This window comes from Emydura macquarii, unplaced genomic scaffold, assembly GCF_026122565.2.
Source record: "Emydura macquarii macquarii isolate MOO-44397 ecotype Brisbane River unplaced genomic scaffold, CSIRO-AGI_Emac_v2 contig_431, whole genome shotgun sequence".
In the NCBI taxonomy this organism is placed as follows: Eukaryota; Metazoa; Chordata; order Testudines; family Chelidae; genus Emydura; species Emydura macquarii.
Window position 1 is genome coordinate 6,105,790 of NW_027130568.1, and position 10,740 is coordinate 6,116,529.

The 10,740-nt window shown below is 39.0% G+C and overlaps 1 long non-coding RNA gene across 1 annotated transcript; it reads right to left on the reverse strand.

Annotated features, from left to right (window-relative positions):
- Positions 1–1,054: 1,054 nt before the first annotated feature.
- Positions 1,055–9,297, reverse strand: LOC137146246 (uncharacterized). Its single transcript, XR_010917867.1, has 3 exons — positions 9,196–9,297; positions 8,182–8,274; positions 1,055–1,474 (listed from the first exon to the last, which is right to left on the reverse strand). It is a non-coding gene; the product is annotated as an uncharacterized lncRNA (long non-coding RNA).
- Positions 9,298–10,740: the final 1,443 nt, after the last annotated feature.

Below are 10,740 nucleotides of genomic sequence, written 5' to 3' on the forward strand. Positions count from 1 at the left end.
TCCCTTAAAATAAAAATGTATTTTATTGTAGCATTTCATTGTTCTAATGGAAAGGGAAAGCCAGAGGTATACTAAAACTGAGAAGTTTGAGAGAACTTTAATATGTTAACTTTGAACAAAGAAAGAAGCTGTGAAAGCAGGAGTAAAAGCGGTGATCGACTTTACCACATAGATTGAACAGTTTTCCTATTCTTGAGAAATCAAAGCTCAAAATAATTAAACTTAGAATGACCTCAACAAAGGGACTTGTCTAAAACACCGAAAATCATAATGAAATCATGCTGAGGGTACTTACATTTGTACATTACCCATAACACTGCAAATCTGATTTCCTCTGAAAAGGAGAAATAATTAACATTTCTTAGTTTGTACTTTTACAATTTTAAGTACCTGTTCTCCAATCAGCGTATGAAGGCTATATGCGGGGAACTTTTATTAATGATAAAAGGAGTTCTTTGCATAATTCCACCATGCCACAATGGAGAATAGACCACCCCCCAATGACCCTCCTTCCCCCGCTCCTTTTTCTATTTTTTTGTATTCTTTTTTATCTCTTTTCTCTTTCTCTCTATGATCATCGTTTTATCTATCTTTCTGATCTTAGTAAGAGACTGCGAAGAATGCATTTTCTGAGCAGCAGACTGAAAGTGACCAAGACCTTACTCACTGAAGCGCACACTGACATGCTAGAATCTAGAGAATGTTATCCTTGTCAGATTTGCTTGTCAAATGTTATCCTTGTCAAATTCATACCATTTCACAGGATTAATCCTCTGTGTCCTACAAAAGAATTTGGCACCATAAACTTTAAATTGATTTATCCCCCACTTAAAAAAAAAAAAAAAAAAAAGCACCAGATAGCATTGCCATCCTCGCAGCTACATTTATTGATAATGGTCTCTTTCCCTCTGTTTTCTTCCCCTCTCTGCTGAATTTCAAATTTCAGTAACCAATCTAAAGATTGCCAAATTCTTCAGTAGGACTGGAAGAAACACACATCTAAGCCAAAACAATACATTTATTTTTCTGACAATTGACAAAAATCATTCCTTCCCTCACTTGCTACAGAAAGTCTTGGACCTGAACTCTCAGTTAAACAGCAGCAGTGTAAACAGCAGGGAGATGGTTCAATGGACTCAGGTTTGGAGCATGTCTCACTAACCTGCATGAAGGACAGCAGAGCCAGCGTAGATTGAGGAGAGCTTGTGTTGCCCCGGGTTGTGGAATCAAGGAGCTGACCCCTGGCAGGGACGAAGAAAGCTTCCTCACCCTAAGGGCATGTGGTTGTGAGGTGCCTCCCAACATATTGAAACTGGGAAGGAACCCCTGAGCTAGAGCCGGCCTGAGGTGCCTCTCAATACTGGGTACCGTGGAAAGCCTCACAGCTGGGAATACGGTTTATAGCATATTTATGTTCATGCTAAATTCCAAGGTCCAAATGGATAATCCAAAAAAATTTCCATCTTGGTTTATTCTGAGGGAGTGGGAAAAAGATTATAATAGTACAGTAGTATTTTTACCAGTTGTATAAATATTGCTGATTTCAGCCATTACTTGTTATAGCTATACTTCTTTAAAATATGTTAGTCTTGATCTATGCTTCATTTAAAAATGGCCTTCCTCCATTTGTATTGAGATTAAATACTGTATCCTATATGATCTATTCATTGTGTGCTAAATATTGGAGCTGGCCAAAAATCTTTTAAAAATAACTCAGATTTCAAAGATTGTGTAGTTGTGCACATTTTGAATAGACACACTTTAAAATAAAATCCATGGAAGTTCATTTTTCAAAATTAGACTAAATTTCAAAAGTTTTTCAATTTTGGAATCTACAGTAGTTTATTTTTGGGTGACCACAAGAACCACAAACAACCTTATGTAACTAATACAACCAATCAAAGCAAAGTTCTAGAAGAAAAAAACTAAATTGTTTTTGGAAAAAAAATGTTTTTTTAAAAAAAACACCATTTTTCAATCCTAAACTTTGGTTCAAAAAATGTAAAACAGTTTTACTAAAAACTAAGAGAAAGGCTGTAGGTAGTTGGTATAACTGAGGAAAATACACACTCCCAGAGAATTGCTGCCTGCTTCTGAGTGCTCCACAATGGCATGGCAACGATAATTATACTCAGGTGTCCACACTACCTCCCTATTCATTTCGGGCTGCAATTAAAGTGAGATAGAGAACCTTGATTACAGAAAGCCAAGAGCCATTATTTCTGGGACCTTCACATATGTTGACACAGAGCCTGCCTGGAGAGTGAAACTCAATATTCATACAAGGACTCTTGACTTTAAAATTGACTCCGGAACAGATGCGACAGTCATATCACAATCAACTTCAACCCCTCCCAGACCTGAAAGTCACCTGTCACAGCTCTGATTAGCCCTGAAGGTATTCTGAACTGAATGAACTGGTTCAGAAGCAATTTACAAAGACAAAAGCTCTGCAGTCAGAGTGCATGTGTTCAGGGACCAACAACCTTCTCAGCTGCAGCATAGCAGTCATGATGAGTCCAGTGAGAAAGGTAGAAGGACTCAAATGAAGAATTAGGTGATACTGAACAATTGAAAGGATCCAGTACAAATAACCTCAAGAGACAATACTGAACCATATAGTGTACAAAATACCTCTACCAGACAGACCGTGGAAGAGATTAGCTGCAGATTTATGAAAACACAGAAAACATTACGTGGCCATAGTGGACTACTTTTCCAGGTATATAGAAATAATATACTTGAAAGACATAACATGTTTCAGTGTTATTGAAAAATTGAAGGTCACTATTGTTCATTTTGGTATTCCTGAACTAGTGACAGAAAACGGACCACAATTCACTACAGCAGAATTTAAGTAATTCTGAATGAAATAAGATTTTGATCATATTACTAGCAGTCCACATTACCCACACATGAATGAAGAGCCTGAGAGAGCTCTACAGACAATCAAGAAAATCCTAAAGCAGGAAGTTCCCTTTCTTGCTCTTCTGATCTACAAATCAATATTGTCAGTGACTGCTGGATATAGTCCAGCACAACTCCTGATGGAATGACATTGGAAAAGACTCTATCTCCAAAGTGACCAGACACTAAGAGTAACTATATCAGACAAAAAGAGGCTACAAACATATTTACAATACACACTCAGAACTGCTGGGTCAAGAACCTGGTGACCATGTTTGTGTTAAACTGGATGGAGAAAAAGTATAGAAAATTCCAGCTGTCAAAAAGAAAAAGAATTAATCACTCAGCTCACATATAATTGAGACCAAGAGTGGAGTTTTCAACAGAAGCCATCAACATATACAGTTCATTCCACAGAAAGTACGATCAACAGAGCAAACTCCACAGATGGCAATTGCAGAACAGAGAAGATTCAAAAATTCCATACTGACCAGAGACCATTGTTGCAACTAATAGATAGCCAGATGACCAAGTTGTATGCATTTGGGACATGTAATTAGAAAACCAGTGTGATTCAGAGGTACTTAACAGACTGATCCATACTGAATTGTAAAGATAGCCTGACAGTGTACATGGTAGAAATGTAAAATGGAGGGAAATGTAACAGAATGTTAAACTGTATCATATCTTCTTGTCAACCTGATCTCCCCCAAAATGTTCAGGGGCCTGGATTCAGTCTATCCTGCCATTAATGTATACCTATATTTGAGATCTGGGGAGGAGTGTGTGTCTTATTTTAGGTAACTGTTTAGTAATTGATTCAGCCTCCTTTGTCTCAGAAAGCAGGAGCCAGACCATAATTTCTTCTGAGACATATGTCCAACTACATTTGTTAAAAATATGAATTCATTTATATGTATAAATCCAGTATGAGAGAAGAAACTCAATCAGCAGTGACTGGTCGAGAGGACTACAGTTAGCTTTATTACACTGGGCAAAGGGCTCAACCTTCTAACTAAAAGGGAAGTAAAGACAAAGAACAGATGGAGCCATTTTAGGGCCTAATTCTGTGAAACCTTAAGCATGAAAGTTAACTTTATTTACATGAATAATCCCATAAGGTCAATGGGACTATTAATGGGAGTAAGGTTTGCCATAGTTAAAAGTGTTTGCAGAATCAGGTTTCTGGAGAACAAAGACTATTATTTCTGTCCTGCTTAACCTTTACCTTGTTTTTCCCCATTCCTCCAGCAGTGTCAAAAGTTTATATTGTGTTCAGAATGTTCTAACTGCTACTCCAACCTGCTTTCTAAAGTGGTACAAGACCCATGGGGTCAAGGAAATGTTGTATGTGATTTGGGGGTCGAGAGGAATTATTTCTTTAGATGCAAACCTAACAGTTTTAACACACATAGGGCTTGTCCATACTTAAAGCACTACAGCAGCACAGCTGCACCACTGAGCCCTTCAGTGCGGCCACTCCCTGTGCCGACAGAAGGAGTTCGCCCATCGGTATAGGTAAACCTCCTCCCCAAGTGGTGGTAGCTAGTCAATAGAAGAATTCTTCCATCAACCTAGTGCTATCTACACTGGGGATTAGGGCAGAATAGCTACGTGTCTCAGGGGGTGTGGATTTTTCACACCCCTAAGAAACATAGCTATACCAAAGTAAAATCCTACTGTAGTGCAGGCTATATGCAGTGAATGAATCTAGCAACAAACAACATTTTTGTTAACACAAGAGTAATATGAATTACCAAAACTCAAGCAGCTGCAAAAATCTGACATTTTAATCCGTCCAGTTACCCTCACTATGAGTATTATGACATGCTGCAATTACTGTTTAAATGCAACAGTCCCAGTGTTATGAATCTATGAATTCGGTTTGTGTAAAACAATCCTATTTGATAGGTTCTATTCCAAATAACAGTACTTGTGTCATAAAAACCCTACTGCACTGAAGTCAGTCTTTCTGGATACAGCTTCTGTATTCACCATGTGGTTCTCACTTCAGGAACCTCCTGCCCCTTCTTTCACGCAAATAGCACAACAGTATTGTTTTCTGTGTTCCTGTTTTAGTTAAGACACATTAGCTAAATACCTTTTGCATTGCTCACCTAAGTAATTCCATTGAAGGCAACGTAAACATTTAAGTAAGATTTGGCCTTTTAATAGTAATTGGAACTTGATTACCAGCTAAGGACTGTTGTGATAATTTGGCCAAATTTACCCTAATTGTGTGTTCAACTGTAAAAAGCGAGTGAAAGTTCACAAAACGTCACAAAACCCTATAACTAGAGCTGTCAATTAATTGCATTTTACACCTGCAATTAACTGAAAACAAAATTAACAAATTAATTTTTTTAACAGTGTTAATCACATACCTCTGGGTGGGTAGGGAGACATCTGCTGTGGAGGGACCTGACAGTGTCTGGTCAGGCACAGTAACTGAATCTGGCTCCAGAGGGCAGAAAAAGAGGAGAGGAGAGGAGAGAAGTGGCTTCCCTCCCGCCTCCAGCTGTCCCCTATTGCTGGTGGCTAGCCTCTCAATCTGGGGACTGCCTCCTCCCTGCGCTGTACCCCATTGCCCCCAGGAGGCCCCTCACTCCAGGAACTGACCCCGCCCCTCGTCATGCCCCATTGACCCCAGCTGGTTCCTCGCGCCGGGAGTACCCCATAGAGAACAGGGGCCTGGCAAGCTCAGCCTCCCTGCACCAGCCTCTCCTTCCCCAATGCATGCCGAGTCCCTGAGGTAAAAATCAACCCTCCATTGCGAACAAGGGCTCGCTTAACTGAAGGGAACCCACCTAGCTCAATAAAAGGAAGTGAATCTGGCGAGCCCACTACCAGACACAGCAGCAAGACACCTCCCTCACCCTGCTCCTGTACAAGTCAATGCAATATTTAAATAAATGGTATTCTATGTTTAACAGTGTCATTCATTTTTTTTAATCGCTTGACAGCCCTACCAATAACAATAAATGTTGATGGGATAAAGGTTCAAAAGGGAGGCAGAACCAAGACACCTGCTGATATGATTCAAGAACTGTGTTAGGATCATGTCTGGTAAACTAGAAAATTGTGGAATTGAAAATCAATGACCCAAAACTGGTGTGTCAAAAATCAGGTCTCATTGGTAGACCATACAATGAGAGGCTGGGTTATTCCACCTATCATTCCCCTTTGGGGGTCTTTAAAATAAGAAAGATTCAGGAGGGTGGGGTGAATATGGACAGATACTATCACTGGCCGACTAAAAGAAAAGGAAGGAGTTAGCTTCAGCATCATGGCTGCCACCATCCACTGTCTCCGGGATGTTCTTCATCCCGATCCTGAGAGATGTCCTGATCAGACTGGACCAGAGAGAGGGAGCCAGATGACCTCTTCTCTGGCTGTGTCCTTTTTCTCCTCTTCCCCCTTCCCCCCGGTAACCTTTTTGCCTTCTGTTAAATAATCATCTGGTTTAGCCAGCCAGGACTGTATATTTTCCAACATTGCTGTAAGCCTGTGACCAGAAGGACAACCACATGCAATGCTCTAAATAGGCTGATGCTGGTACAAGTTTGCCAACTCTCAGAGTAGCTGACCAGACCATGTGCTGTAACTGTATTTCTTCAGCAGAGGGGTTGCAAGTAGAAGCCAAAACAGATACAGAAGCTGCATTTACTATCTTTGCTGTTCTTTTCTTTCCCCTCTTGTGAGTGTTTGTCTTGTTTTATCTCCTAGGAAATGGGATTAGGCCTTATCACCAACAGCTCGGCCCATCTCAGCTAAGTTTTTTCCTCTTGTCCCCTAAAAGGACAGATATTACCATCTGAAAGAGTGTTAAAGAAAAGGGTTTATTTCTAAAAACTCTTTCCAGCTAAAGGGAAAGATAACAAGGGATGATGTTAGTACCATTATAAAAGTCACTGGTGAGACCTCATCTAGAATACTGTGTGCAATTCTGGTCTACCATGTTTAAGAAAGATGAATTCAAACCGGAACAGGTGCAGAGAAGGGATACTAGGATGCTCAAAGGATTGGAAACCTACTTTATGAGAGCAGACTCAAAGAGCTTGGCTTGTTTAGCCTAACCAAAGAAAGGCTGAGAAGAGAGATGATTGCCCTATACATCAAAGGGATAAATACCAGGGAGGGAGAGGAGTTATTTAGCAATAGTGTTAACACAAGAACAAATGGATATAAACGTGCCATCAACAAGTTTAGGCTTGAAATTAGATGAAGGTTTCAAACTATCAGAAGAATCAAGTTCTGAAACTGCCTTCCAAAAGGACAAGTGGGGCAAAAAAAAAAAAAAAAAAAACTTGTTTCAAGACTGAGCTTGATAAGTTTATGGAGAGGATGGTATAATAAAACTGCCTACAAATGGCACGTAGCCCATCTGTGACTGCTAGTAGTAAATACCTCCCAATGGCTGGTGATGAGACACTAGATGGGGTGGGCTCTGAGTTATGACAGAATTCTTTACCAGATGTCTGGCTGGTGGATCTTGCCAAAATGTTCAGGGTCCAACTGATCACTATATTTAGGGTAGGGAAGGAATTCTTACAAGGTCAGATTGGCAGAGACCCTCAGGATTTTTGGCCTTCTTCTACAGCATAGGATACAGGTCACTTGCAGCTTTAAACAAGTGTAAACGGTGGATTCTCTGTAACAAAGTCTTTAAATCATGATTTGAGGACTTCAGTAACTCAGCCAGAGGTTAAGGGTCTTTTACAGGAGTGGATGGGCAAGGTTCAGAGATCAAACTAGATGATCATGATGGTTCCTTCTGGCCTTAAAGCCTATGAAAACCTTACATAATATTTTACATTAAAAGGATGTTTAATGGTGTGTTTGCCATAGTACAAAGCAGGATGAGATTTCTGTGTATTAACTTTGTTTAACACTATTTTATATTGTACAGTGACATGGTCAAGTTAACACTTTTGATGCTTTAGGCTCACATAGTCCATCTAAAATTTATACAGCAAGACCCAGTTTGGTTTCTCGTCACACACAGGGAATTTTACCATTCATTTCCAGATGGTGAATGGGTTTGCAGAGCCCAGTTTGGGTTTCCTAATGTTCCATATAACAAATAAGCAGATGTGCACAACACCATATTTGGGCCTGTCTAACTTGGCTGGTGAAGCAGTAATATTCCCATATGCAATCCAAATGGAGCTACACCAATGGTTGTAAATTTTGAGAGAAAATATCCCACACACAGACATCAAAACAGAGTTCTGAGCTGCTGTTGTAACAAAACTAGCCTATAAGTTTCTTTACCTCACTTTTGTTTGACAGTGTTCTTCAGGAATGTTCCTTAAATGCATTTTCCAATGATTTCTAATCAAATCTTGAATTCCAATATCGTACATCCTGCCGAGTAAACATTTTCAAAAATGATAAAAAATGACAACATGCCATATATATTTAGGAATAACAGATTAGCCATTTACTGATAGCCAACCTAATTCTTGTTCACTCATGTGCCACTATCAGGAAAATTTGCTTTTATCAGAACTGGAGATCAGAAAGCCTTTGAAAAGCCAGTTCTCAACAATGCATGTATCACAGCAATATGTACTAAAAATACCCCATCACACTGTAATACTCATATGCATTTATTTCTGGTGTGACCTGGGCTACAGAGCAAACATATTTCTTTGGTATTTCTAAGTCAGCATTACCTCATTAGTTATGTCTAGAAATTTTCATTTTAGTTACATTTTATTTCTATCAAGATTTCCAACCTAGCTTTGAACATTGTCAAATTGAGATTTCCTCAGAATCATCCCCTCCCAGAGCTAATTCCCTTCTGTTATGCAGTTTGAACATCTGCAATATAATCTACTGGTTAGCAAGGTACACTGTAGCACACCTAGTGGACCACTGGCAAATATTAACACAAGAGTAACCAACTTTGGTAAATGAAATGTCCCAGGGTTTGCCTATCTCAGTTTTGATAGACACTGAAAGTAGTTCTAATGGAAAGGAAAAGTTTTCCACAAAACTTGAGTTAGTCGACATATTTATCTTTTTAAACAACTTTATATATAAAAGTTAAAGTTATACAGCATTCCACAGGAGTGTACAGTGAAATTTGATAACCACGGGGGCCAGCACTAATGATCATTAAAGTCATTTTCGGGACCTAATGGTATTATATGCAACTAATCTGGAGCCTAAATGGAATATAGAAGCATAAATTATTTTCAAGAATGGCAGGAAGTCCCTGCCAGTTCCTGCCCCCTGATAGCACACAGCTCCATATCAAATGCCTATGGGCTCAGCACTCACCAGACACGTTAGCAGTTCCAGGGCACCCATTAGCCAGAGTGTAGAGAAGCTCAAATGTGGGATGTTCAGCAGTAACTCCATGAGTGTCTCAGGAAGCTCTGCTGACATAGCAAAGAGAATCCTTCATTGAGAACTGAATAGTGTAGATGCATCACTTCGGAGAACCCTTCCTCCTTTTTCCTGGTCTCTTTGGAAGAATCACACGTCCAAAAGGATACATATAGGTAAATATCACTTTACCACACCCTTTGAGGAATCTCCTCATATAAAAGCTGGAAGATCCAAGGGAAATTTCTTCCAGAAATGAATTATCCATTACATTGTGAAAAACCAAAAGATTTTGTGGAAGATAATGCCATACTAACAAACCTAGCTCTTGCTCTAAATACATTCCAGCTTTTCAATATTTTATCTGCCAAACACTGAAAGGCAATTTAATATTAAACCATGTCCAGAATCTGTGTAGGTCCCTCTTTCCTTGCTATAAAGGGAAAATAGGTTTATTGTACTTCTATTAATTGGGAAATTATAGCTATGATGTATACAAACACATAAACCCTCTCAAAAGTCCCACTTGTGTGTACTCAGGGAAACACTTTTGGGTGCCTAAGCCTTGTCTGCATAAGTTTAAGATCAAGCTTTCAAAAATATAGATGCATATAAGGGCTGTTGAAAATCTGTATGCAAATAGCAGCATGCCATCCTGAGCTGGAGTTTCACATTTGCCAACGTCTTGTCTGGTAATACAGTTTCAAAGATTTTATTTTACAATATTCCAGTTTGAGATAGGTCAAAAACCAATAAAAATGTTTTACTTGGGTGTGGAGAAACTTTTATTGTCTTGAATAAAATGTGACTTGACACTAATTATTTACAGTTATGAGGACAATGAGCAACTAGTGTTAATTCAAAAACATTCTAGACCATATTCTGAAAAGTCATGCATTCAAGTGTGTGACCAACATTTACTCAGTATACAAACTCCTACTTTACTTAACTTGACAGCATCACACAACAAATATTTTCACTAAGATACACTGGAGACCTTATTCAAGAACAGTTTATTAGATATAAGCTCGTTTTCCTTGAAAGTTAGTCATTCCTGACTTTTTTCTTAAATAAAAATAACAGTTTTTACATTTCAAAATGTATGTTGTGACCTGCATTTAAGATAAAACCCTTGACCCTGATGCCTTCTGATCAAGTCCCTGGTTTCCACTAGTCCTTCTGTTTTCCCAAGATTACTTCCATAAAGAAAATGCCTGTCACTTCCTAACTACCTTCAGATGACTTTTAGACAGTCTTCATGTTTGCATATTCAAATCCATTCCATACAAACCTCTCTTCAACCAATAGTGTACTGCAAATGTAAAAGTCTAAAGTGTAAAAGTCTATGGGACATTGGAAGCTAATATCTACATGACCATATAACACAATGTTTAGGGTCGTCAAGATTTTGAAATAAAGACTACCATGAGTTTTTGGAGGTTAGAAAAGAAGGTAGGTGGTTCAGGTTGCAAATGTTCATCACCGGTTGGAGGATTT